At 39.8% G+C, this 27,786-nt stretch overlaps 1 protein-coding gene and 1 non-coding gene across 14 annotated transcripts in view; both read left to right on the top strand.

The window, feature by feature from the left end:
* Positions 1 to 27,786, top strand: part of CDH18 (cadherin 18) — a 787,224-nt gene that overhangs the window by 658,841 nt on the left and 100,597 nt on the right. The gene's annotated exons all lie outside the window — the stretch shown is intronic.
* On the top strand, positions 1,029 to 1,193 carry LOC140707178 (U1 spliceosomal RNA). The gene has a single exon (XR_012087116.2). It is a non-coding gene; the product is annotated as a U1 spliceosomal RNA (small nuclear RNA).

Raw genomic sequence — 27,786 nt, 5'->3', positions numbered from 1 at the left:
GTAATACTGGACTATTAACCTTTAGGGATGTAAGAACAAAGTGTCTTTCTAGTTTTAATTTTGAAAGAAAAGTACGTCTGAGGTAACAGGGGTCTAGGCAAAGCTATTCTATTGTGTGAAGTGAACAGGTGGAGAAAGAGAATGTGCCTCAGAAACCTAATGCTCAATTACACCTTGAGCTGTTTGCTGATAGCCTCCAATGAATAATCCAAAATGTATTATTATATGTGATTGATTCCTACTTTGGGGTGCTAAGAAGGGGTCACGTTAACAAATGGAAACTCACCATCTTGGCCAAGTCTTCTGATTTACTATTATTGTTGAAGATGTAGGTTATAGATACAGCATTTTTCAGTTGAGAAAAAAAATACTGATAACTCTATTCATGACTATTTCAAAATTTCTCTTTAAATATTAAGTGCTTGAGCGAAGAGGTTGTTAGAGAGATTTTTTTCCCTCCAGCTTATTTTTGTCATTTAAAAGGCACCAACAGCCCTCTCTATTTTATTTATGTTCTTGTCTAAGTGTTGTTTATTGAAAGAGGGAAAAAAATCTTATTCAAGGTTCAGCAGTGTCCAGGAGTGCCTTTGCACAGTTAAAACCAGTGCTCCAATTGTGCCCATTTCTTGAGATATAATTTGTCCACAGTGACACACGCCCTAGCTATATATTGGCTGGATTACTAAAATATGCTTGATGTGGTGCTGCCTTTGGGAAGTATTCAGAAACTCCAGAGGGTCCAAAATGCCACATTCAGATTGTTAACTGGGGCTGGTAATACTCTAGTGCACAGTATTAGCATATGCTAATACCTTATGCTAATACCTGTGCACTAGACGATTGTGGGGGGAACACCTAGCCCCTGATGGAGGTTCCACAGGACACCCCAAAACACTGAGGAGCTCTCTTGGCCTCTGGCAGGACTGGGGTTGTGCAGCCCTGTACTGAGTGAGAGGTGCAGCCAGGAGGTCACCATGACTTGGGGGGTCAGGGGACAGAAGGGGGTAGGAGATGCAAGGGTCATTCCAACTCATACCTTGTAGGGGAAATATTGTGTTGTAAAAATGGTTTTCCCAGGGAGAGGCTCATCCATTGCACTTTGGGTGTGCTGTTGACCCCTGTGATTTCCCCAAATGTGGGGAATTCAGCTGCATAATTTGTGTTAATGGGAGATTGCACTTTTGATTTCCCAGGTTTTTCTAGATTCCTTTTCATCTCTCTTTCTCCTCATCAGGACCTATTGCAAAGGCAGCAAGTCCTGATGATATCTTTTATTGCATTCTTTCTCTTTTTCTCTCCTGTGGTAAAGGATCAGGGCAAAAGGAGTCATCATTATCAGGAGCCAGGGGGCTGCTTTGACTCCTTTTACCCTCTTTCTTTGTTGTTGAAGAGAAAAAGAGGGGGAAGGCTATCTGAGACCCATTGAATTTCCAAAGGCAGTGCAGGTGAGGGGATTGATTTTCCCCAATACGGTATGGGGAACTGTGATTTGCAAGACAATGTTTGTGTTTTCTATGGACAATTTTTGCAAGACAGTGATTTTTTCCCCCAGTTGGAACGCATTTAATGGATTTCAATGCATTCCAATGGGGAACTGGGTTTCACAAGACAGTGATTTCTATGGGATGAATTAAAATTGTCTTCCGAGGCACCACTGTATAGACCTTTCTGTTGGTCCCACCTCCCTCACAGGTGTGCTTGGTGGGGACACAGGAGAGGGCCTTCTTTGTTGCTGCTCCCAGACTCTGGATTTCTCTTTCACAGGAAGCCAGGCTCACCCCATCTTTGCTGTCATTCTGCAAACAGGCAAATATCTTTTTCTTCAGTCAGCCATTTCCTTAGTGACTGGCAGTTGAAAGGGGTTTTTCAAATTGGATTGTTGTGCTGTGTTGCTTTTAAATGTGCTTTTATTATTGATTTTATTCATCATGTTTAATATAATTGTTTATTTTTTAAAAAAAATGTATATAAATTGAATAAATAAATAAATAAATAAATAAATTTTTAGCTTTTAAATATTGTCCTTTTAATAATGTAAGCCACCCTGAGTCCTTTTAAGGAGAAAGGTGGGGTAAATATTTTTAAAATAAATATTCAAACCCATTTCAAATAGCACATCTTTCTTCTAAGTCTTCCATGGTTTCTACTGTGATATTTGCATTTCATTTTACTTCTGTTGTTGATTTTACTACACTGTGTGCAAGTTCTCTCCCTGCAAATAAAATATGCAGGAAAATTTGGAAGTCTCTGCCTAAATGAACCATCTAAGAAAGTTGAAGAGAGATGCAAAATTTAACTAAGTCTAGCAAAGTTAGTCATCAAAAATCTTTAAATATGATAGGTCTACAGAGAATTGTTCCTGCCACAGATTTCTCCACGATGAACACTGGTGGATCATTTGAACTAAAAACTTCCCTCATGATAGTTACATGAACTAGGTGTTGAATGAAGGAATTATTTCCCTCCATTCATATAGAAAATCATTGGGTTGTTTCAGAAGGTTGTATAGACTCATGAAAAGGCTTCATCTTTTGACAACATTGGGTTGTACTGAAGATGAAGACTTTACATGAGGAAATAACAGTATGTTGCTCTCCGAAGGTTCTGAGACTACATTTCCCATCATCACTTACCACTGGCTGGCTTGAGCTGCTTGGAGTTACAAGTCCAACAATATGTCAGTATTGTGTCACCAGTGTGGAAGGATTCAAATGCTGGTCAGAGTTTACAGCTGTACATGGAAAGGGGTAGAAAAGGGCCACATTTCCTTAGCCTTGCTTTACATGATAGACAGAGAAGGATGTAGAAATGGTGGGTCTTCTCCATACTTCCTTGAAAATGTTTGTGATAAGATTGTCTATGGTTCTTCAAAAAGCCCGTAAAGCAGATGGATGATTTGCTGCAAATGCTAAAGTTTTCAAGCATCCCTTAGGAAAACATGCAGCAGTATGTTTCTCCAAGGAAGACTTAAAACCACAGTCACTACTGCCTCTGGATGACAGGGGAGCTTGCTAATAAGACGATGCTGCCCGTTGTTTAATCTAGATGTTACTCTTTGGCACCCCATTGATTCAGTGCGCCTACTTTAGTGTGACAATACAGCAGCAGGATTTCAACCACTTCCTCTTAACTTTAATCTCATTCTTGGAGTATATTACATAATACACATTATAACCAGCACAGAGCTTCATGTTTTTAGAGCTGGCCAGTGTTTTGTATATACTGCTACTGTGTAATGTGCATAGTTACTCCTGGTGCTTATTCTATAGTGAAATGGATTTCTGATCTTAGTCTCCCTGTTGTATGCAAGAAACTGTGTGTGCTGAAAGTAATAGGTGTTTGTAGAAGCTATTCTTTCACTGGCTTGTACCTCATCCCAAAAAGACAAAACACCAATATTTCTCACCTATCTGCCTTGTTATTTACAGGATGGGAAGATGAAAGTAAATGGGGAGGACCTTCATTGACACTATAATTTGGCGATTCTAGTTGAGGACCTTGGAGGCTGCATCCATTCCTTGAGATGCCTGATTTGGCTACAGCAAAACATGCTTTAGTTACATCCTTCTTGGATTACTGTAATGTACTCAAGGTGGAGTTGCCTTTAGAGAAAGTTCAGAAACTTCAGCTGGCTCAAAATGCAGTTGCCAGTCTACTGACTGAGCCCAGCTATAGGGAGCATATAATGTTCCTGCTATAACTGCACTGGCTACCAGTCTGTTTCTGGGCCCAATTCAAAGTCCTTTGTAACTTGGGTCCAGAAGCTCACTGAGGGAGTGGAACTGGTAAAGCCACTCCTTAAGTATCTCACTTATCTTGAAAGCCCTATTAGGGTCACTATAATTCAGTTCCGACTTGGCAGGACACAACACAATCTGTAGTAATGTGGGTCTGTTTTGTGCACAGCTCAAATGGCTAACTGAAACAAGCCACTTCAAACATAGTCAGACTAGATTTGGACAATTTAGTCCAGTTATGTTGTTTTCCCATGTTCATAAACCTCAAGTTGTTCGGTTTTTCATTATAGTGACAATATTATAAATTGGGGTATTAAAAGAATCTTGTGAGGAGAAAAGAAATACCGTATTTTTCGCTCCATAAGACGCACCTTTCCATAAGATGCACCAATTTTTTGGGAGAAGAAAACAGGAAATATAATCTGTTTTCTTCGCTCCATAAGATGCACAGACTTTCCACCCCCCTGTTTTATGGGGGAAAAGTGCATCTTATGGTGCGAAAAATACGGTATGTGGCAACTATAATTTAGCACTAAGATGTCTGGAGATACTGGGATTCAAATTCACTGTGAAGACTCAAATCTCTGGGCCTGAAGAGATGGCTATTTCAGTTTTGATTTCTTCCAAGTTATTTTTAACTCTATCTTGACTATAAAGCAATTTGAAAATTTTGACATAGTACTCATTGAAAAAAACTGACAAAAATCCTTACTTCTCCCTAATCCTGATATCTTCTGAAGTTAAAAAAAGGGTTTCAAAGTGAAGGAAGATGGTTCCTGTGCTTTCCATCGCCAAAGAAGAAACATAGAGCTTTTCCAGATGGGCATATGGACTGATCCATCATGCCTCTTTAAGAACTGTCACACATCTTTCTGGCACAGGGCTAGGGCATGTGTTCTTTTTGGTAAGATTTAGCATGGTCCTAATTAGCTCTTTATTTAGCCTATGCAGACAGCAAGCACCCAAATGGCGCTGTTGGCGGCATTATCTGAGGTGACATGCCGTAATAGGCAGCTTGTGGCATTAAAAGGGAGGATAAGAAAAAACCCTCCTCTATTTTCATTTTCTTTTTTAAAAAAATTACCTAACTGACAGCACAATTCTAATACCATGCTAGGTTGCTGTATTGCTCTTTTGATTTGTCACTTATTTTAATTAACAACAATAAAAGGAAGGCCTCTACAGCCAGCTGAATGACAGCTAAATGAAAAAGCAGAGAAGAGGGCTATCTTGACTTCATGGGCTCCACTCCCACAAGGCAGTGTAACTGCAGCAGAGCCCCTGAAGATAAGGGGGGGGGGGGGGGAAGAGGGCATTCACTTCCATTTCTCCCAGCATTTTCCCCTCATGACACTACAGCTGTTGTGAACTTGCCCTGCTGCTGCCTCTTTTACTCACAAGTAAATTGGACAAACATTTCCACAAGTAAACTAGGTCAAATGCACTCATGAATAAATTGGATAACTTACACATGAGTAAACCAGAAATCCAATAACCTGTGTGGAACCGTTAGCCTTGATTTTGAGGCTTTTCAGAAATTTGAGCTAATCTCTGGCAGAGGATCGGACACAGACGAACCAGCTGTGATACAACACATTTGTATTGAGAAAACAAACTATGCCAAAACAGACAGCTGAGGCTCTTCTCATAAAGACTGAGAAGGCCCTGAAAATACATTGGTAAGATACATATATACAGTTTACAAATAGGGGGTCATAAACCCCAAAAATCATGATTGGGCCTAATGTGCAACAACAAGTTTTGGTCCTTGCCCTAATTGGTATTTGGGCCGTGATCCAGTGACGGGAATTGAAAGAGGTGGAGCCCCCCCCCGCTCATTGTCTTTCTAATTTCCAGACATCCTGGCACCCCAGATGTGTATTCCTTATCTTTATGTTGGTGTTGTTCTTCCTGAGGACTGAGGATCTGGTGTTGTAAATGGGCCTCTTCACATCTGCCCTTCCAATGTGTTTGGAGGTCATGTAGGCCTTATCGTGTTTCTGGGAGTCAAGGTCAGCTAAAATTCACCACATTTGGCATGAGGAATCTTATTCTATATGTGTGCTACATTATTATATGTTGCTATATGTTTCACTACTTTTTCTTATTCAGTACCTGCTCTCCATCAGATCCTTCTCACAGAAGAATAAACATCTCCAATGTGACTGGAAGCATCATTCAAGTGAGAGATAAAATAGATTGCACTGAAGATAAGAACCTTTTAAGTGTGAACCTGGCTGTTCCAAATTCCACTGTTTCGGCAGGCCCACAATCTGTATCCCACTGGGAGGGGAGGGAGGCTGATGGAGAGTTTATAAGTTACTGTGGCCCCAAGATTTTTTTGCTAAGTAAGGGTGGAGTGTCTTCTTACCGAACTCATTTTGGAAGTCTTAATTTTACTCCCTGACAGGGAAGAGAGCAACACCAGCATGGTGTTCCTTGTTTTACACAGAGAGGGATACAGAATGAAAACTGCACTCCAAACGATATCTGGTGTGTGAGCAAAATGTCATTCCATTCTACAGAGAATCCTCAATTGAAACATTGGATTTTAAGTCAAAGGCATAATATACCTCTCTGTTCAATCAAATAAAGCAGTTTTAATTGTTCTGCGTGCAATGGTCTAGTACCCTACTCTTCACCTCATCATAGACCCTCAAGGAAATTTTAATCTGACCGAACCATCTGTCTGCATTGTGTATAGGAGGAGAACATATAACAGCTTCTCCCTACCCGCTCTCTGCAGTACTGTGTTCCTAAAGCAGGAGTAGACAAGACAATAATCCCAAAGAACTGGCCATGGTAGCCGAGGTTTCTAGGCACTGTAGCCTTCCAAACTGTCTGAAGGATGCAGGGGCCCAAATCCAATTGGTAATGCCAGCTAGAGTAAATTCATTGAATCAGTAGGATTTACATAAGTGTTGACTCACTAGTCATCCTTTGATTCAACTGATCTACTGAACGTGGAACTAGCAGTTAGATATAAGGTCAAGATTCCTCCCTATGCCCCAGATATTTACTTAAAAAGTATAATAGTTCTGCAGTCAAGTAGAAGAGGAATTCTGACAGGTACATAATCTCAGGAGAAAGAGGTAAGAAAAGGATTCCTTGCATCTTGTCAACTCTTTAGTAATGTATGCAAAATATGCAAAGGCTGTTGGTTCCGCCGGTGCTTGTTCCCAAGTGGAGTTCCTTTGCCCTCCCCTCAGGATAGCGTGAGATGCACTATTCTCGTAGTTACACTGGGGGAGGAGGGAGTGTCCTTAAAAGGATGCTCCCCCAGGTGCTCAGTCTCTTTCAAGGCTTGTGTTCCCTGGCAGTGGCTGTGTTCAGCACTGCAGGGATTTTTTACTGCGTAAATGAGCTGGGGGGGGTGTATCGGCACTCCCCAAGGTTAGAGTGTAGTGTCGGGGATCAGCCTTGATCCCTGGTGGAGCCTGCTTACAGTCATTTTTGGGTGTGTTTTTTGTTTTTGTTTAAAGAAAAAGGCAGAAGGAATTGGAGAACAACAAGAAATCCCAAGGGATTTCTTTTGTTTATATCTATATATCTAGATCTATACATATTTAAATAAAATAATAAGTAGGAGTGTCACACACCCCCAGTGTCCCTAGTTTGTTTCCCTCAAAACCCAGGTCCACCTTTGGACACAACTTGCTTATTTCTCCTTTCACCAACGGCCCCCAGTGGATCTTTATCCACACTATCAATAATGTTGCATAGACACGTGTTGTCAAATATAACTGGTTATACTGCCATACTGATGAGGCTTGGTGAATCATGGGACAGCATTTGTACAAGGTACGAGGCTTCCCTCTTTCAGGCAGCAACACTTGACCATTTTTGGAGCATTTTGTATTAGTGAAGTTGTGGCAGCTGGCAAGCATGGCACATCACGAATGGCGTTCCAACTTGCAGATGTCACAAGGGGCAAATACAGGTTACAATTACAGTGGTGCCTCGCTTTACGATTGCCCCGCATTACAACGAAACCACATTACGACGATCTTTCTGGGATAGCAATTGTGATCACAAAACTATGTTCTGAATGGGTTTTTTTTCGCTTTGTGATGATTGGTTCCCTGCTTTGGGAACTGATTCTTCACAAAACAATGATTTTCCTCCAGCTGGTCGGCAGTTTCAAAGTGGCCGCCGGGTAAATAAAATGGCTCCCCACTGTTTTCTGGGACGTATTCCTCGCTGCACAGGCACAGAAAATGGCTGCCCTATGGAGGATCTTCACTGGACAGTGAGTTTCCAGCCCATTGGAACACATTAAATGGGTGAGTTTCCAGCCCATTGGAACACATTAAATAAAAAGCCCATTGAAGCAAACACATTAAATGGGTTTTAATGTGTTTCAATGGGCTTTTTATTTTCACATTACGATGTTTTCGTTCTACAGCAATTTCGCTGGAACAAATTAAGGTCGTAATGCGAGGCACCACTGTACATATCTGGAGATCTAAAACAGATCAATTAGGGAAAGGAGCTTTTATCTCACTAGGGACTTGCTCCATTTTAGAAATATGCCCAGTTAGGGCACTAGAGGATTACGAAAAGGGGGGAAGATCAGGGCTACTTATTTTGTTATAGTGACAGCATCCCACTGACAAAATACCAATTTTGGGAGGTAACTGGACCTGCTTTGGAACAAGTGGGTATGGCTGGATGGTGCTTTGGAACCCACTCATTTTGTAATGGGGCAGCATCTGCTGCTGCCATGCTAGGGCATTATGGCCCAGAGGAGTCAGGAAGGTGGGGACATGGTCCTCCCATAGATACAAACTTTACATGCAGGACTTGCCTGTAGGCTGCTGCTGGGCTCTTTGTCTCTTTCAAATACAGAGCGACCCAAACAGCAATTGAGGATCCTGTTGCTGGCTTAGTTTCATTCACTGGGTGGCAGATTCTGCTGCCAGGATGGCATGGGGCCGAGATTTGGGACTGCAACCAGCAGCAAGCTTGAAATGGCTTGGCCAGAGGGGCATGCTTTGGACCAATTTTTCTGGCGTTTAAGACAGCAGCAGCTGGTGTACCCCCACATGTGTTGTTGATTCATCGGAGGGGGATAATGACTTGGCCAGGAGAAGTGTCAAGTCTCTTGTGCTGAACATTCTGGTTGATTTGAGGAGCTGGAAGGCAAAGTTCCTATTTTCAAGGATAGTTTGGTCCATGATTATTCCTCGGCACAGTTGGAAAGCCGACTGCAATTGTAATTGCATAAATAAAGCACGTAGGAAAGTTAATACTATAAGGAAGTTTGCAGAGCAATGGTTAATGGCTTAGGATTAGTAATAGTACACCGGGAGATCTGCTTGGACCGATCGAGGCTTTGTAGAGGAGATCGGGTTCATTTATCTGAGGCTGATTTTCTTGAGGGAACTTTGTAGGGGCCTGTGTGCTGAAATTTCCAGCTGGCTGGGGAGAATGGAGCACAGCAAGCTTGCCCATTCCATGGTAGGTAATGCAGAAGGAAACTGAATCCGTGAGTGCCCATGGAGTTCAAGCAATGCATAGTGGGTTTGAACTTTCAGCACTGCAGATCATGAGGTTACAATGCTGGGAGGAAAGACCTGTGGCCCTCCCTGGGCCAAGGGTCACCAAGGCTGGGGGCTTGTGTGCCCATGGGGGCTTGATATTTCACCGGCTGGGGTCATGCTGTCTTAGGGACAGCATGACATTGGGGCATGGGACTCTCCCATATAGGTTGGTGAGGGGGTCCTGTGAGACCTTCGGCACCAAACCTGATACCGCACTACCGCAGGCCCCCGGTTTCTATAACACATTGATTTAATAAAGTGTGGCCCATCACCTGCATCTTGCCTCATTATTCCGGAGTGGGAGGGCAAAGGAAATGTTCCCTGTCTGCATTTAACTTTGTGAAAACCAGATGTAATTGAATTTAAATAACAGGTCAGAATCAGCATTCAGAATTGTTTGTTGTCAAGCAAATGAGAAGCAGGTTGTGGGGTAGCCTTACTGAAGATGTCGTGTTAATTGCAGGCTAAAATACAGGGGGACATTTGGTCGAAGATTCTGCTTTCAGATGAGAACTTCTTCCTTTTTGTCATTTTTGCTAATGAGGAGGGATGACGTTTAAAAAGGGGCCTCTGTCTTCTTTAAATCATCAACTGTTATGCACTAACTCTCAGTGGGATTCTGTTCTCTCTCTTTTTGATTGCTTTCTTTTTGAACCACTTCCTTCAAAGTGGGACTATTTTTCATTGTGACTTAAATGGATGTGGGGAGAGTGTTCTTTAGAGTTAGTCATAACCGAGGGACACTCTGCTCTGTCATTCCTTCCATGGACTGTGGGCCACATGAGCACTGAGTAATTGTAAAACTGTCTTTCCAAAGGCTAATATCTAACATTTAAATAAAATTAATTCCAGTTAAAATAAAACTTAGTAATAAGTCTTTGAAATATATTTGTTCTTTGAAAAAAAAATCTTATATTCCACTGCTGGTCTGAAAAGAAAAGAAGATCCAGCAAATTTATTACACAAACTCCTCCAAGGAAAGAGTAAAAATGGACTAGACATTTATTATAATTAGAGACAATGAGATGAAAGGAATAAAATGAATTTTCCCATCTTTTGTTACAACTTCTCTTGTTAATTTAATGACTGTTTAAAATAAGTCATCAATAAACCCAAAGTTATTGCCATGCATACCAGCTAGAATAATGGCTGGTTTTGGGGGGGGGATACATTTTATACAGAACTGAGCTGAGTTATCTTTCAGCAAATTCTCCACGCAGGATTAGAAGTCCACTTTTAAGCACTAACCTACAAAGCATAGCCTGTGCATACGGGTTTATCTTTTTCCGTATCTGCCTGTTCATCACATGGCTGAAATGTTCTGTCCATTATTCTGCAGCAGAGCAAACCAATATTCTGCAAGTCAATTCTAGAAATGGGGGCAGCCCAAACAAACAAAATTAACTTTGAAATTAGACTTTGAATCAGCACCAAAGTATGCTAATTCTCTGGAAATATATGGCAAAATGTCCCCCCCCCTTTCTCAGGACTGGCACTCTATTACTTTCTTTAAAACAATTTTGTTTGGCTGTAAGAATTTTTTAACCTGTAATTCTCCCTCACCCATGCAATGCATTTTATTGTCAGCCTGGCAATCTTGTAGCACGTTTGCTTTATTTTATAACAAAGTAGTTTTTCCCTTTTGAAAAGCCTCTTTTGAAGATCAACATTTCAGCTTCTACAGCATAGATTATTTCCAAATCAATATGGGTGGGATCAACCATTCTCTTTCAAGATAAGCAGTATTTTCAAATCTTGTGATTTATTTTAAATTGGGACATTTAGGTTTGCATTTTTCTGAACAGAGTGGCATATAGAGGCATTCTGCTAGAATGTACCATGTCCTCCTTTTTAGAGTATCCTGCTGGGCAATATCTATTTGTATGATGTTGGTCCATATAATGTTCGTGAATCACTCAACGGCAGTGTGTTCAATCTTCCTTTAGTTAGCAGATATCTCAGCTAATGAGAGACAAATAAGGGGGCACTTTTTCAAAGAGCCAAGAAAAGTGTTTGTATTTCCTATTGAAGCAGCCACTAATTGCAGATGCCATGTTAGTCTGGATGTCAATATCATGTAGCCTTTTAATATTTTCTTGTGAAGCCTCATATCCTCTCATGTGGAGATAGGTTGGGGAATAACCCAGTTTAGATATAATTGTGGATATCTTTGCTTCCCAAGAGTCCTTTCCCATTTCTTCATAGTCCAATGCAGGTGAAGCTATATAGTGCACTGTTCTGAGCAAGAACAACACAGCTGCTTTATTAGTAAGAGTACCCACTGAGTAGCATGATGTCTTAGAACAGCCTATAATAATTGAGTTAGATCTTGGTAACCCTAATGATCTGGTTAAAAATTTATGCTGGAAAGATTCCAGTACTGTAGTATTTGAAAGAGGCCGTACTGAGGCTCCATAGAGTATCTGAGGAAGCAATTTATCTTACTACAGTTGTATTAACGGTGCCACCATTTTTCTTCTGTTCCAGAAGAAAAGCAATATCTGTATTTGCATTGTCAGACACCTCAGTTGCCAGAGCTAAAGATTATAAGTATCCTGAACATGTTCCTGAGTGTTTCAATGTCACTCCAATATATTTATTAGTTGTTCTGTTCAAGCAATTTCCTATTGAACTGCCATTTGTAGTTCATCCTCCTCTTCCCAAAAACTGAAACGTTGATTTTGGTGTCAATTACTTAGAGGCGTTCATTGGCACAATAAGCACCTAAGGTCCATAAAAAAATCTTTGCATCCTCTTCTGATTGTAGGACAAGAAGACAGCATAATCTGAATACAAAAGTACTGACATTTCCCTATCCTTTAGATGGGGTGGAACAAAATCTGGGCTGAACAAAGAGGAGACTAGAGTCGTGCCTTTGGTTACGAACTTAATTGGTTCCAGAAGATGGCCATAACTCAAATTGGTCATAACTCAAAGCACCATTTCCCATAGGAATACACTGAAACCCCATTAATCTGGAAAAAAACCCCCACCAAAAAACAAAAAACACTGCAAGACCCATCGGAAACACAATTGATCCATCTGGCTGGGGGAAAAAACACAGAGAAAAGCAAACAAAGACTGCAAGACCCATCGGAAATGTGATTGATCCATTCCGGCCGGGAAAAAAACACCAAAAAGCAAACAAACACTCCAAGACCCATCACAGCACAGAAACATAAACCCCCCCAGCCCAAACCCATACTGCAAAAACCCTGTACTCACTCAGAACAAACATTTTAAAAAGCAGAAAGCAGTACCAGGCAGTCCAAAGCCTCCTCTAACTGCTGGGGTGAAAGAGCTACAAAGAAGCAGCCTCTTCGCCAACCAACAGTTAGCAATTCAAATTCCCTGCCTTTTCCCCTGCCTTTTTTCCAGTCATAACTCAAAGCTCCAGTTGCAAGTCAAAGCAAAATTTTGCAGCTGGAGCTGGTCGTAAATTGAAATGGTTGCAAGTCAAGATGTTCGTAAGTCGAGGCACCACTGTATATCATTTCAATATAAATTAAATAGGAGAGCTAAATAGCATCCCTGATGCACTCTCTTATTTAGAGCAATTGATGAAAGATGTTGAGCAAAGATCCAAGGTGATTTTTACTTGTAGGGTGATATTTGCATATAGTCCTTGGATTCTCCAATGCAATCTATGATCTATAATCTAGGATTCCAATTTGCTCCAAAGATGGGATAGACATATGAAGTCAAATGTTGCTTTAAAGTCTGCAAAAGCCAAAAAAAGTGAATGGTTGGGGAGATGTATATTCCAGCATGAAATATTGCAATGAACAGCAGTTGTCAATTGTAGACCTGCCACAGTGGAATCCTGCTTGTTCCTCTACCAAGAGGTTCTCTGGGAAACCCAGTTTTCTCCTTTTTCTGAAAAGATGTCTTCCATACAACTTGCTGATTCCATCTAGCAGACTTACAGGATGACAACTCCTGTGACCTGATCTAACACCTTTCTTATATATAGGTACTATAATGGTTTCAGCTCAAGGGGATTTCCCAGATCTATCTATAGAAGTAAATAAGGCAGCCTATATTCCTTCCAAATAAAAAGAAGTGGATGGAGCCAACTACTCTCTTTCAAGATAAGCAAGATTGGTCTTTTCAATGTATGTGATCTCTTGTAAAATCTGGAGTCGTTTAGGCTCACTTATTTCTGCATGGGAGTAAAACAGTTTTCATTTTAAAAATCATAACTAGAGAACTCTTTGCCCAAACTTCCCCAAGTTTGGACAAGAGCAAGATCTGACAGTATGCTACATCGGTGGCAAATTTGGTGCTTATTCAAAGCCTGGTTTCAGAGAATTTTTTAATTTTTTTTTTGGTTTGGACTGCCTCCATTTTTAGAATTGCCTTGTAGAATGTTGATTTGCTGTGCTGCACTGTAACTATCGTATAGCTATAATGTCATTTAACTTGGGGCTAATTTGTGCTATTGAAAGTTCTCCTATGAATTGCATAATGTGCTATATTTGCAGTTCTGGATTATTCATTCATTCGGAAACATTTAATGTGGTTCAGGTGTGAGCTATTTTTGCAAAGGTTGTGTTGTCAGTGCATTCTGTTGATGTGAGAAAGAAGGTAAATAAAGCCCTTTGAAACTTCCACTAAGAAACTAATTTCCATTTCCTCCAAATTCTTCTCTTACATTGCAAAATTTGGTGAGTTTCCACAGATAGGAGAAAGAGAGAAGTCCATATCTGTAAGTGAGTTTCATTAAATACATTGCATATAATTACTGTACATATAAATTCAAATCAAGGTTACATTAAAATGACATGTCATAGAAATCCTCACCCTATTGATCACTAAACTTAATTCTCTAGAATGGGAATATGGCAATGAAAACAGTATCAAGCCATAATACTGGTGTAATACAGATATATTCTGCATTGCTGTCTTATAATACCTCCATTGTTGCTGCTGTTGTTGATTATGATAATCATCATAATCATCATCACTCCATGGGCACAGGCCTTGTTGAGATAGAGGGGCTTGTGTGCTGCAGTGAGGTTGAGAGCTATGCTAAAGAGTCTCCAAAGCCAGACAGGTCTCATCTGAGAAGCCAGATCAACCATCAGTTGTGATGAGAGGAATAAATAGAAATCCATACTGTATTGGTCATCAGCCAGGTCAACAAGGACTGCATCAGATGCTGTAGCCCTTGGGCATCTGCTGACAAATGAGCTACAGGGCTCAGCAAACCCTGTTGAGGAACCAGGACAGGCTGCTGAACTACGTAAACACAACACTTAGACTCTTTTCAGACTTTTCAGACGAAGTGTGCAGAAAGTGGCATAAGAGCAAACCAGACATAATAATTATATGATTCTTCACTGAAGGTCCTCAGTTTATTAAGGTTTGGGAAGATAAGTTCAGTGCCCTTAGCTTCTGGTTATCTGAGTGGACAATCATGTACAAAGTCAACCAAGGATTCAAAATATAAAGTAATTTCATTGTATCACGTAACGCTGAGGCATCCAGCATATGAAACAAGAGGACACAGTAATAAGAACAACAATCATCATCATCATCTTAGAACTGCAAGACTGGACGGGACCTTATGGATCACTGAGTTCATCCCCTGTCAGGAGGTACAGTGGGGAATTTTACTCCAGATACCTAAACCACTGAGATATCCAGCAGTACATTAGTTGGAATCATTTACCCAATCATCTTATGTTTAAATTACCCACTATTAGTTTGTATTTCATTCTTTTCCCTGAACTGGAAATATCACATAATGAGAAAAAAGAATCCAAAGACAGATTTTCTGTTCATACTGTCATTCAGCTTCCTTATTCACCTAAACTGGCTGTCACCACATTATTAAATCTTGAGTTGAATATGTATTCAGTTCAATAAAATCTTGAGTGGAATACAATGCACACACACGCGCACACATCTTTGGTGCGTTTCCACATATTAATTGTTACAGTGACATTGCCTTTTGTAAAACTAGCATTGTTCTATTATTTATTTGTCTGGCATGTCACTCTTACATTACTGAAAGCAATGGAAATAAATAAGGCAGTCTGCTTTGAAATAAGAGGAAATAGGTTGAAGGCTATTTGCTGATGTCATATTTGATATTTACTATAATAATAATTTATACTCCTGGATAGGAGACCTGGTTTGAATCCCTGCTCAGCCATGGAAACTCACTGGGGGTGTGAAACTAGTAAAACCACTCGTTAAATATCTCACTTACCTTGAAAGCCTTTTAAGGTCACTATAAATTGGTTCCAACTTGGTGGCACCTAACTAACTAACTATAATAATGATTACAAAGCACAAAAGTGGCATTAACAGCAAGTATTAATTTCCCTTTGTAAATTGTAACAGAATGTATTTCAGTAATTTTTATTGCATTTTGCACATACAGTGGTGCCTTGCATAACGATTTTAATTGGTTCAAAAAAAAATGTTATGTGAAACATCGTTATGCGAAACACCCTTTTCCATAGGAATGCATTGGAAACCGGTTAATCCGTTCCAATAGGCACGGATTGCCGTCCTTAAGCGAAAAAACCCATAGGAAACATCGTTAAACGATACAATGTTTCCTCCATTGGAATGTATTGAAGCTGACTCAATACATTTCAATGGCTTTGCGAAGTCAATTTTTGCAAATTTAAGTGTGTCATAAAAGGGTCAAAAATGGTTTTAAATGCTTGGATTAGCTTCTGCACCCTCTAAAACGGATGCAAAAGTTAATTTGGCTTTGATCTGACTTTTCGTTAATTAATGGTGAATTTTTCCCCCCAACTTTTGACAGCTGTCAAAATCTGACAGCTCCATTATTTCCTATGGGGGAAGAAAAAATTCACAAAAAATTAATGAAGACTCAGCAACTGTTCTAAATGCTTGGATTCGTTAGAGGACCCCCTAAGTCGTGTGCAAACCTGATTTGGCTTTGATCTGCACCGCCTACCCAAACGCTGTATGATAGAGCAATGGAAGAGTGGCGGCTGGGCAACTTCAGCTCAAAACCTACTAAAATCTAAATCCCTCTCTACAGACATTTTCATTTTTTCTGAGGTTAAAAGAATGTTGAGAGATTGGCTCTATAAATCGGATAATGACCAGGACTTGGCCTTAATCCACTCTTCAGGTTTCTCCCACTGGTACCGCCTGTTGAAAACAAACCACTCAAGGGCGCAATACCTAGATGCACTTACTTTTGCCCCCTTGAGAACTGCTTTCACAGAACTCCGCTTCCAAACGATGCCAACCGCTGTCTTAGATGGCAGGTACATGAATGTCCCTAAACATCTAAGGGTGTGCATCTGCGGAGCAGGTGAGATAGAGGATGTTCTCCATTATTCACTCTATTGTCAGCTATATCAGAACCCTCGAGAAAAGCTCCTGGGTAACATTCTGGCTGCTCTACAGGAGGAAAGCCCTCAGACAAAGGTGGTCAGGTTGCTCTTGGATTGTGACCCTTATGTTACGTATAGAACAGCGCTATTCGCAAAAGCGGCCAGAAACATCCGGGCTAATTTTCTGAAAGCCATTGCGATCAATTGTGTGGGAGATTCTCAGATATGAGGGGTCTCTTATTATTTTATATGTCTATGGTTTTATCATGATTTTAATTGACCATATCTGTATTTTAAACAATTGTGACGGCTTTTAGCTAATACAATAAATTTGACTGGACTGGCTTTGATCTGAACTTTCGTTAATTTCTGGTGAATTGTTTTCTCCCCCATAGGAAAGCATGGAGCTGTCAGATTTTGACAGCTCCATTAGTTCCTATGGGCCGAAAAAAAAATTAACCATAAATTAACGAAAAGTCAGATCAAAGCCAAATCAGGTTTGCACATGACCTAGGGGGTCCTCTAATGAATCCAAGCATTTAGAACCGTTTTTGACCCTTCTAAGACACTTTTTTAATTGAAAAAAGAAACATTGTTAAGTGAAGCAGGGGACCTAAAATCGCATTCGTTATGCGAAGCATGGTCCCAAACTTTGCTAAGCGAAAATCGCCCATAGGAAACATTGTTATACGGTGCATATTATTTTCTAAAAAAACACATCGTTATGCGAATTCATTGCTAAACGAGGCAATCGTTAAGCGAGGCACCACTGTATTTAAAGTTGAGTGGCAGCAAATGTCAGTTACACCAGATAACAATGGATGTTTGTACTTAGTTAGTTAGTTAGTTAGTTAGTTAGTTAGTTAGTTAGTTAGTTAGTTAGTTAGTTAGTTAGTTAGGAAGGAAGGAAGGAAGGAAGGAAGGAAGGAAGGAAGGAAGGAAGGAAGGAAGGAAGGAAGGAAGGAAGGAAGGAAGGAAGGAAGGAAGGAAGGAAGGAAGGAAGGAAGGAAAAGAAAAGAACTATAGTAGAAAAAACAAGGGACTTTCTCTTTCACTTTATATTATTAAAAGTTAAGTCTATTGATTTCTCCTACGTACCTTACAGTTTAGCAAAACTGTAGGAGTAATGATACTCAGGAACAAATAACAATTATGAGTTGAGACTCCTGTTCTGTTCATTTCTAGACAAGAGGTTTTGAAAACAAATTTCTCCAAAAATTCAGTGGAGGGTATTTGAGATTAGATGATGAGGATGAAGATGATAATGATGGAGAAAGTGATATTCATGGCTTTGTTTGTGCAATCAGAATACTTTGACTGCTTTTCTCTTAAAATTCTGGCTTTTAATTCCTTTTTATTCAATATTCTACTTTTCTGTCATCCTTAATTATGAGTGTTACCCCCTTTTCTTCCCTTTATCTTTTAGAACTGGGAAGTAAAACTTGATCTTCTACACAGTGGGAACAGGAGAACCTGTTGAATTTGTCCATTGTAAATGGTAGATTAATGGTTACTTTTTGATAAGAACTGAACAAAATTAGCAAATTTATTCACAAGATAGAAAAAAAACATTATTTTTTTTTAAAAGATCAGAATCCTATTAATTAGGATGCCAGCAGCAGCAAATTCTTGCTGTTCAATGAGTTGGTGATTGTACTTCCTGTCCTGTACCAGTCACTAGACTTGGCACTTGAGAAGAAAATCTAGCACCAGCTTTTTAACTGTCAGCAATTTGCCTCTGAAACTTATACTGTTAGACTTATGTAAGGATAATTATGCAATTTGATTCTAGCCACAATGTGGTATGAGGAAAAAGAGACCTATCTGTTCATTGCTGCTTATATGCACACCAGCTGATGACCCAGATGTAAAAACCAAGACAGAAGCAAAGCTGCCATCTTCATGCAATGTTGGGGTGGTATTTCACATCCAGTTTTGGGTGGCAGGAGAACATAAGTGCGTAAGCAGAAAAGTTAGTGAAGAAAGAACAGAATTTTAACTCGCAGGCACATACGCACACAGTGGCATTAATTGCACTTCCAACTCACTGCCTTCACACAAAACGATTTGGTTTCTTTATGATGCTAGGGGACAGAATGGAGTTTTAAATTCAAGTATCCAAAATGAACTAATTCACTTTGCTAAAATCGTACCCCTCCGCTGTGTTTAAGTTCTGAAGAATAATCCTGCTGCATTTGTTATGCATTTTTATGCCACATTTGGATTCTTAGCGGCTTTTCTTATAGCTGGCTGGCACAGCTTTTATGAAGGAATGTATATGAATGTGCATATCAATGGAGTGAGAAAGATCTGGATGGACAAATGTTACATTCCAAGTAAGGGGTTTTCAAAAAAACAAAAACAAACCCACCCAAAATCTCAGCCGTTGTTTTTATGTCTAATATACGTTGCTATTGTTTTTGTAGCAGATGCACCAATGTATTATGATACATTAGCGAACCTCTTCAGAAAGAGTTGGTGATACATATTTCTACTTATGGTGTCAAGACAGGATATAGCTAAGAAGTAGGAAAATGCAAGAGATTTATCCTTAATTTCTTTGTATGAATGAGTCTTGAGACATTGCTCTTACGGAGCAACTGATCAAAGGAGATAGATGATTAAGAAGCAACAAAAATTATAGTGACTGATTGTATCTTTTCTCCTTTTATTACAGTTGAGACATGACAGAATAACTCAATAAACCCACCAAATATATGTGATTTGGTTTAGACTGAAGTTGGGAATAAGTTTGTTTCATACGGTTTTACTGTAGAGAAAGTACAAGTCACCTTTCTTTGTCAATTTTGGGTGTTCCCAACTGTGTCGGATATGCGTCATGTATCTGGAATCTGGAGTAGAACGAGCATGGATCCAGACTATAAAATTCTGGCTGCATATTCACTTTTTATCTGAACATCCTGGCTATGTACATTTTATGTTTATGTATTCTCAGTCTAGTGTGTAGTCACTTTTGGTCTAACATAAAATTAGATCCATTGGCATTCCTTTTGACTCGATTCTAATGCTTGGACAACAGCAAGCATTTAGAGTATTGTCCCAGAGACTATATGATATTGAGAGACAAAAGCTGTTTTCTCTAACAAACAGAAGCTGCTCCCCTATTGCAAATAGTGTGTTGTCAATGTATGGGTCATCGGCACCTTATTTAATAACTCTTGGAACACCTTAGGCTCGTAGAGCATTTATGTTTGCTAGACTCAATATTCTACCTGCAGCAATGCTTTGGGGTAGGTTTTTAGGATTCACCATCAAGAGAGATACTGTCCATGCTTAGCTGGGGCTCTTGGATTTTTGTCTCACATCCTTCTATATTATAAGTTCTATAAAAAAGTAAGGAATCATTTGATTTGTCCCCTCTTGCAAAAACTCTTTGGATAAGGAGGTGGGGCTGGGAAGTGCCACACATCTGTTCATCCAAAGGACAAATTGCTGAACTGGTGGTTCATACCCATCTCTAATAGAGACCGAATCAATGTATTAATTAGAATCTAATTTAATAATTGTAAGCATTCAAACAAAAGGAGATGGAGAATTTTAAGCTCATTTATGTTCCATTTTGAAAGTTGTTGGCAGGTTCTCTACAATTTTTTTTAAAAAAAAATATTTAATTGAAAACAATGCATTTTGGAATCAGTTTGTACACAAACTACTATAAATAAAATGACTTTAGCTTGATGTTTTTAAGGGATTTATCGTTGTTTCTATTGAGGTACAACTTTCCCACATCATTTAACTTCTAATTATCTTTAGAGAATTAATTTGTTTCTACCAACTCACTGCTATAGTTAGAACAGGAAAATGAAACATTGTGCTTAATTGTAGTCATAATTTCCCAGTTTTGATTCCAGAATCTGTCTTGAAAGCCAGAGCTAGCAGTAAAATCTATTATGTCATATTTTAGCCAAAATTGTTCTCTGCACCTGCATGCTGGCTGCTTTCAGAACTTATAGAAATTGTTACATCTTTGGTACTAATCAAACAGTTTGACTCTAAATGATTGCATAACCCGAAGCTCAGGTGTTATACAAGCTAGTTAAGGAAAGATATTATTCTTGTAAACACTATTTTTGTCAACCCTCAAAATTGCCACTGAAATTTCCAAAATTTCTCTCCATTTCATTTCACAGGTGAAATTTTTAGTAGCAATTTGATTGCTGCTATAAAAAAAAGAGAAGGATATTATATCCCTGCTTCATGCATGGTAAGAATTTGCATTTGGAGCATATATATGAGGAAGTTCACAGAGAGTTTTCAATGTTGTTTTCTTCCAGTCTTTATTTTACTTTTACATGATCAAAGCCCATAGCTAGAGTTAGTACTTTCCAGTGTCCTTATACAGTGGTCCCCAACCTTGGGCCTCCAGATGTTATTGGCCTACAACTCCCAGAAGCCTTCACCATCACCCCTGCTGGCCAGGATTTCTGGGAGTTGAAGTCCAAGAACATCTGGAGGCCCAAGGTTGGGGACCACTGTCCTTATACACTGGCTAGCTCAGTGACGGAAGCGTTTGGTGGAGGAGCCAGACGCTGGGAGTTTGAGTCTTCTGTGTCCCAGCAGAAGAGCCAGCCTGTGTAGCCTTGTGAAAGCTGCACAGTTCCAGGCTGCATCCAGAAAAGGGAACAATGGACCAATTCTGAGTACTGTATGCTTAGAAAACTCTGGAAAGGTCTCCATATGTCAGAACTGACTTGGTGGCATGTGATTATTATTATATATATTTTTAGTATTCTGTCTTTGAGCTTTTAAGTTGAGTACCAGCATTTGTTTTTCCCACATAATAACCAGTATTGACAATGTGGGTTCAAAAGTAAGATTACTCAGAGAACCTGCAGCTATTCTTTAATTGTTTTTTTTAAAAAATGTGTCTCTCTCTCCCGCAAGCCTGTGATGAAACTAAAGTCTAGCTGCCAATCCCTTCAAAAAGCACACCATGGTGTGGTTCTTGAAAGGCAGCTGTGGGTATGGATCCACCATACCTTAAGGTTGGTTTCAGGTACTTTTGGATGATATTGGCTATTTAGGCCCATTTCTGGTACCAGAGTGGAGATTGTCCTGCTTGCCCTATGAATTCTGCTAAGGAAGATGAGGAACATGTCCCCATTATATCTCCTACATCTCTCAGCTTTTTTTTCAGTTTCTATGTCTGCTTGACTTGACCCTTAAAGGAACTCACAGTGGGTTGACTCCAATTTGGTCCAATTCCAAAAGATGGTTATTTTCTCAGAGCACCACAAAATTCCTCACCTTCTCACTGGATGAGAAGAATCATTCACCAGTTCCTTATCTCCCATGCAGTCATGAGTCCCATACCAATTTACATTTATCTTTGTCTGAGTCCATATTTTTTTTCACCCTATGTGCTCATCCTCTGGCTTCGTCCCTTGTGCTATATCCTCAACAACCAGTTCCACTAACTTCTGTGGAGAACTGGAATATAAAGAAAGATCCAGTAGACATACACATTATTTGCATGATTTAGTAGCACAATTGCAACAGGAAGGGCTGGGCCAACAAAGATGGCCATACTCTTTTCCGTATTTTGTACATCACTGAATGATGGTTAATGCCCCCAAAGGGTCATAGTCAGTTTACTTCGTCAGTGACATAATATCAAATAAGATGTAAAGGGGAAAGAAAGCATTCTGCTCTTCACATGACCTGCTCTCATGAACTAGTGAACTGTTTCATAGTAGCAGTATGTATTCTGGAGTCACTAATTCAAATGCTGGTTTCTCAGTCATTCCATTCCATTTCCGTTCCATTCTGTTCTGTTTTGCCGCATTCTGTGACAATTTCAATCTGATTGAAAAGCTGAAGCCAAAAGTGCTCCATCTTGTCACTACAGCTAGTCAAGGATAAGCCAGCTAAAAGGGTGGCGGGTAAAACATGGTAGGTAAAATTTAGATCATTAAAACTTACTACCATTCACTAAGTGACACCACACAATGGGAAATCCCAGAAGTTGGCTCCTTTTTTCATCAGTTCACCTCTTCTCACCCAAACACAAAGCAATTGTCAGGGCTGTTTTTCAACAAGTGTGAATGGTAGTGAGCAGAAGACAGTATCGTGTAGTGTAGACCATCTTGACTGCTGCCCTTGGTGTTGGAAACATTCAGGCCGACCTTTGCTATGTAAAAGTTATTACTTCTTTTCCTGCTGGCAATGCAGGCACAATATTCTGCAACAATATTCAGCCATTTCCAGGGTTTTTTTGTACCATGGATATATAAGCACAATATCGCACATTCATAAAACAGAGGTTTTTGAAATAATTGAATTTCCAAGCTTTTTAAAATGTGAGTTTAAATGTACATATGCTACACATAAATTCAATCAGAAATTACTCTCATATAGAATTACCAAGTGGTAGAGGATTCCAGAATATGAGCGTATGATCTGCACGTCCATATATATTTGTTCATTCTAGCCAAAGGATGAAAAAAGGTTCTGTCTCAATTTCATTGTCTTTTCCCAAATCTCATCTGCTTTTGCACCCCATTCTTTTCTATACAGTGGGGTCTTGACTTACGAACGGCCCGAGTTACGAACATTTTGACTTACGAACTGCTCTCATAGGAAAATATTGACTTGACTTACGTACTTAGATTTGAGTTACGAACTGAAAAAAGTGGAAAAAACCACGTGGGAGGCAGGGAAAGTGCAAAATTTGAACTGTTAACTGTTGGCCAGTGAAAAGGGTGCCTGTCTGCTTCCTCACTCCTCCCAGCGTTTAGAGAGTGAATTGGGAGACAGTCTTCAGACTGCCTGGACTGTATTTTCCCTGCCTTCCCTGAACCTTTCTTGACCTAAGAAAAAAAAGAAACAAAATATCCCCCTCTAGTGGTCGAAGGAGGAATAGCAGCTTCCCATTAGTTTCTATGGACGGAAAAGAGCAGATACGGATCAAATGGTTCTCAATGCATTCCTATGGGAAATGCAGATTTGACCTGTGAACTTTTTGACTTGAGAACCGCCTTCCAATACGGATTAAGTTCTCAAGTCAAGCCCCCACTGTATTGTTGTTAATATTACTGTTGCAGTTCTTCAGTAAAAAAAAAAAAAAAAAAACCTTGTGGGCTAGCAAAAAAAGTTAGGCAGACGGAGCTGAAACAGATATCCAAAACAGAATGGATTTTTATACTCAAGACAGTTATCACAGAAAAGACAGTGTTATCTGCTTAAAGTAAAGCTTACAGAACATGTCCTGGAAAGACAGGCTGTCTTTTGAGTGCAACAGCATATCATGAGTAGGCTCAAGTACAGGTTTTTATAGATAGCCAAGGGCAACACTATTATACAGGTTCAAAGACAGCTATGTCAATTTGAAGGCAATCCTCCAGACAAAAGTGTATAGTGGTTGGGAAATGATGCCACAGTTATCCAAGCCATCTAGCTGTAGCCTCAGTTTGAGAATGGCGGGTTAAACAGATTTGAATAGGAATTAACCTTGATTGATCTTCCCAAATTAAACCTATTCTGTGGTGAACATAGAAAGGTAAAAAGATAACATGGGCAGTCTTACCTTTTGTATTTACCAGGACCTCTATAATAATAAAAAGCTCTAGGTATGTGTGCATGTGTCCATGCTTGCCTGTGCAGTTTGTGTCTGTTCTTCACTGACAGATCACCAAGAATAGAAAACCAAGATATTTTAAATCTGACAGGAATACTGAAAGAACCTCAGGATGTTTATTTTCTAGTTATTTTAATTTATTTAGAAACAGATCAATTTTAATTAATTAAAATCTGCCTGTAGAGTGGAGTACCACATTAAGTTCCTTGTTGACAAGCTCCTCAGAAGTAAGAATGCTCCTCAGAAGTAAGAAGGCTGTTCAAGTATAGGGTTTTCCTCAAAAGCAGGCAGGTTTGTAATTTAGTCAGTATATTTCCAGCTATTGTGAGGTGAAGTATGGAAGGACCAGATCACTTAAGCTTCCACTTCTGTCTTTTCTCACTGCCAGAATAATATGAGTCCCAGTTTTTTTGTAACCAAACCGTCTGGTGAACCTTATCTATACCTGCTTACTGTCCTGGTTCCAAGCAGGGAAAGATCTTGGCAGGCTGAACCATAGATAGCAAATACAGTGAGCAAGAAAGTCCCAAAATAGATGACACAGAGAAAGTCTGACCAGGTATACCATGTATAAAAGATTCAAAACCAGAATCCACTATCAAGCCACTCCAGAAGTAAGAGCAACCAAACAGGAAGAGGCCAGGAAATATAGTCAAGCCAGTCTAAATCACATACAGCCAAGCAATTATTCGGTTTTTCTTGTTGTCAGAGATCCACTGGAGGAGACATCCAGTGAGGATCAGTTTGAACCTTCCATACCTGAGCTGCAAGAGGAACAGATGGGCCTCCCAGGCCCTGTACATTCCTTTTCTCCTCTTTCTCATAGATCCTTCCTCTCTTCCACCCATACCAGTCATCCTGGCTTTTTCTCTCACCTATCCCTGTCTTTCCACATAGCAGGCAGGAAGAATTTTCCTTGGCAAATTACACACATACAGTGGTGCCTCGCTTAGCGATTGCCTCATTTAATGATGTATTTGCTTAGCGATGAGGTTTTTGGAGCGATTTTGCACTCTGTTTAGCGATGTTCCCTATGGGGAAATTTCGCATAGCGATGTTCGGGACCTTGCCTCGCTTAGCGGTGACAGTTTAGGTCCCCTGTCAAACCTACAGTTCAATGCATTCCAATGGGGGGGGGGAATTCACCAAAAATTAATGAAGAGTCAGAACAAAGCCAAATTAAGTTTGCAAAGGTTTTACAAGGTGCACTAACGATCCCGAGCATTTAAAACAGTTTTTGAACATTGTAAGACACTTTAAAAATAGCGAAAACGGACATCGCAAAACCATTGGAATGCATTGAATAGGCTTCAGTGCATTCCAATGGGGAAAACATTGTTTCGTTTAGCGATGTTTCCTATGGCGATTTTCACTTAAGGACGGTAATCTGTTCCCATTGGAACGGATTAACCGGTTTTCAATGCATTCCTATGGGAAATGGTTTTTCGCTTAGCGATGTTTTCCCATAGCGATGTTTTTTGGGAACCAGTTAACATCATTAGGCGAGGCACCAACTATATACACACAGAGAACAAGTAATTATTGGTACAGTTGCTATATTTCCCAGTTAAAGAAGAAGCAAAGGCATAGTTTCATGACTTCTAAACAGTCATGTAGTGATGTAAACTGCACCCTGCTTCATCCTTTTGTGCTGAACAGGAATAGACACCCAATTCTCATAAGAAAAGGGATTTTTTTTTCGGGCTGAGGGGAATCCCAGGTGTTTGCCACATTAACGAGTTTTCTTCATATCCTTAAATCTAGGCAGAGGCAGAGTTTTGGTTTATTATTTTCACTCATCTACACCAGTTAAATGGGTCCCATATAAATGGGACTCATTCAGTGGGATACCCAGTGTGGCTTAATGGATAGAGTGACAGACTAGAGCTCGAGACGCCTGGGTTCAAATCTCTCTCAGACATGGAAGTTCGCTGGGGAGTAGAACTCATAAAAACCACTCCTTAAATACCTCACTTACCTTCAAAGCCCTATCAGGGTTGCTATGAGTCAGTTCCAACTTGACAGCACAGAACAACAACATTTCACAAACATTTGGGTCCTCCAAAATTCAAGACAAATGCTGCCCTCAAGAATTCACATCATGCTGTGTTCATAATGCCACATTGTTTCGAGGGGATACAAATCAAAGTATCACAGCAGGGTGTTAGTAGTTTTATACGTAAAACTCCCATATTTGTGTATCAATAAGTTACTGGCATTTAGGTACTTAAGAGTCCTGTGGCTGTTTTCATATTTCTAAAAGTGTTCCCATAGCTTTATGTGAGCACCTGGCTTATCATTATGGTCTGTCTTTCCTTGCTGGATCCTATGATGGTGTTGTCTGATTTATCCAGAGCTCAGATTTTGTTTTTTTGGGTTGCTGTTTTGCCTGAGCAAATGTTCACTTACTATAGGACAATCATATGCCATCTGCACGGGAGGGATATACACCCAGGACATAAAACTTCTCTGCAAGAAAAGGATTGTGAGTAATGATTTGGAGCCAGTCACCCTCCTAGCACTTTGCCATTTGACAGATTTGCACCTGGATGCTCGTCTTTGAGTTATCTCTGTTTTTATTATCGACAACTCAGAGTTTTTAGGTGGAGGAATGGATTTAATGACTTGGAAAATGATTTCAGTGTTGCTCAACAGCTGTATGTGGGATTATGTGTGGGGTGTAGTTATCTCCACTGAGTTATCACTGCCATGAGAAGTGTGAAATATAGGCACTGCTGCAGAACACAAAAATGAAATTTCCAATTGGCCATAATGTGCACTAAGCTAGTTAAAAGCTCTGGGAAAGCCAGGAATATGTAATCTCCAACTCTTTTTATTGTCATCTTAAAACCCAAACCTCCACAGTTTGCTGCATCAGGCAGTATCGTTCCATATATTCCTGCAGTGTTCTTGCATTCTTTCTGTTTTCTTTGAAAAGAAAAAAAAATATTTTGGTAGCTGTTTTAGAATGGTATCAACAGAATTCAGTAAAAGCAGGCCATTATAGAATGTTAGTTATTTTTTATGGGTCAGGAAGGATTTACGTACTGGCTTCCACTGGGTCTCCCTCTTTCTGCCGGAACTACATGTGATAGGAAGCTGGATAATTCTCTAAAGAAGAGTTTTGGCATAACAGAGAGCTGAAGCAGGAGGGAAAGAGAGACAAAGTCCTGATTCTGTCTGAATATCTAAATACAACACTAGCCAGAATCCCAATGGTGTTTATATAAGGTTTGTGTAATTTCCTGTGGCTAATTGCAGCTACTTGATGAGGTGTAGGGGCACAGCTTGGTTGTGCAGTTGAGAGTATGATCAGGCATGGAATCTTATGCAAATAACAACAGGAGTCCCATCATCGAGTTTGGCCATAGAATACATAGGAAGAACCCACAATACAGTATAATCATGTGAACTTTTTTCCTTCTGCTTTTCCTCTTCCACCCTTTGGTGTAGGGAACATCTCTCCTTCTCCAATACAACTCAAGTTTCTTTCTGCTTATCACATCCTATACTTAAACTTTTTCAGTGCACTTAGTACAATCTGGTTTTTTACAGTTAGTGTTGCTGGTTTTAATGTCTCT

Source organism: Pogona vitticeps, chromosome 4 (assembly GCF_051106095.1).
Source record: "Pogona vitticeps strain Pit_001003342236 chromosome 4, PviZW2.1, whole genome shotgun sequence".
Taxonomy (NCBI): domain Eukaryota; kingdom Metazoa; phylum Chordata; class Lepidosauria; order Squamata; family Agamidae; genus Pogona; species Pogona vitticeps.
Note: the sequence above shows the minus strand (reverse complement) of the source record. Positions and strands in the feature narration are given on the sequence as shown.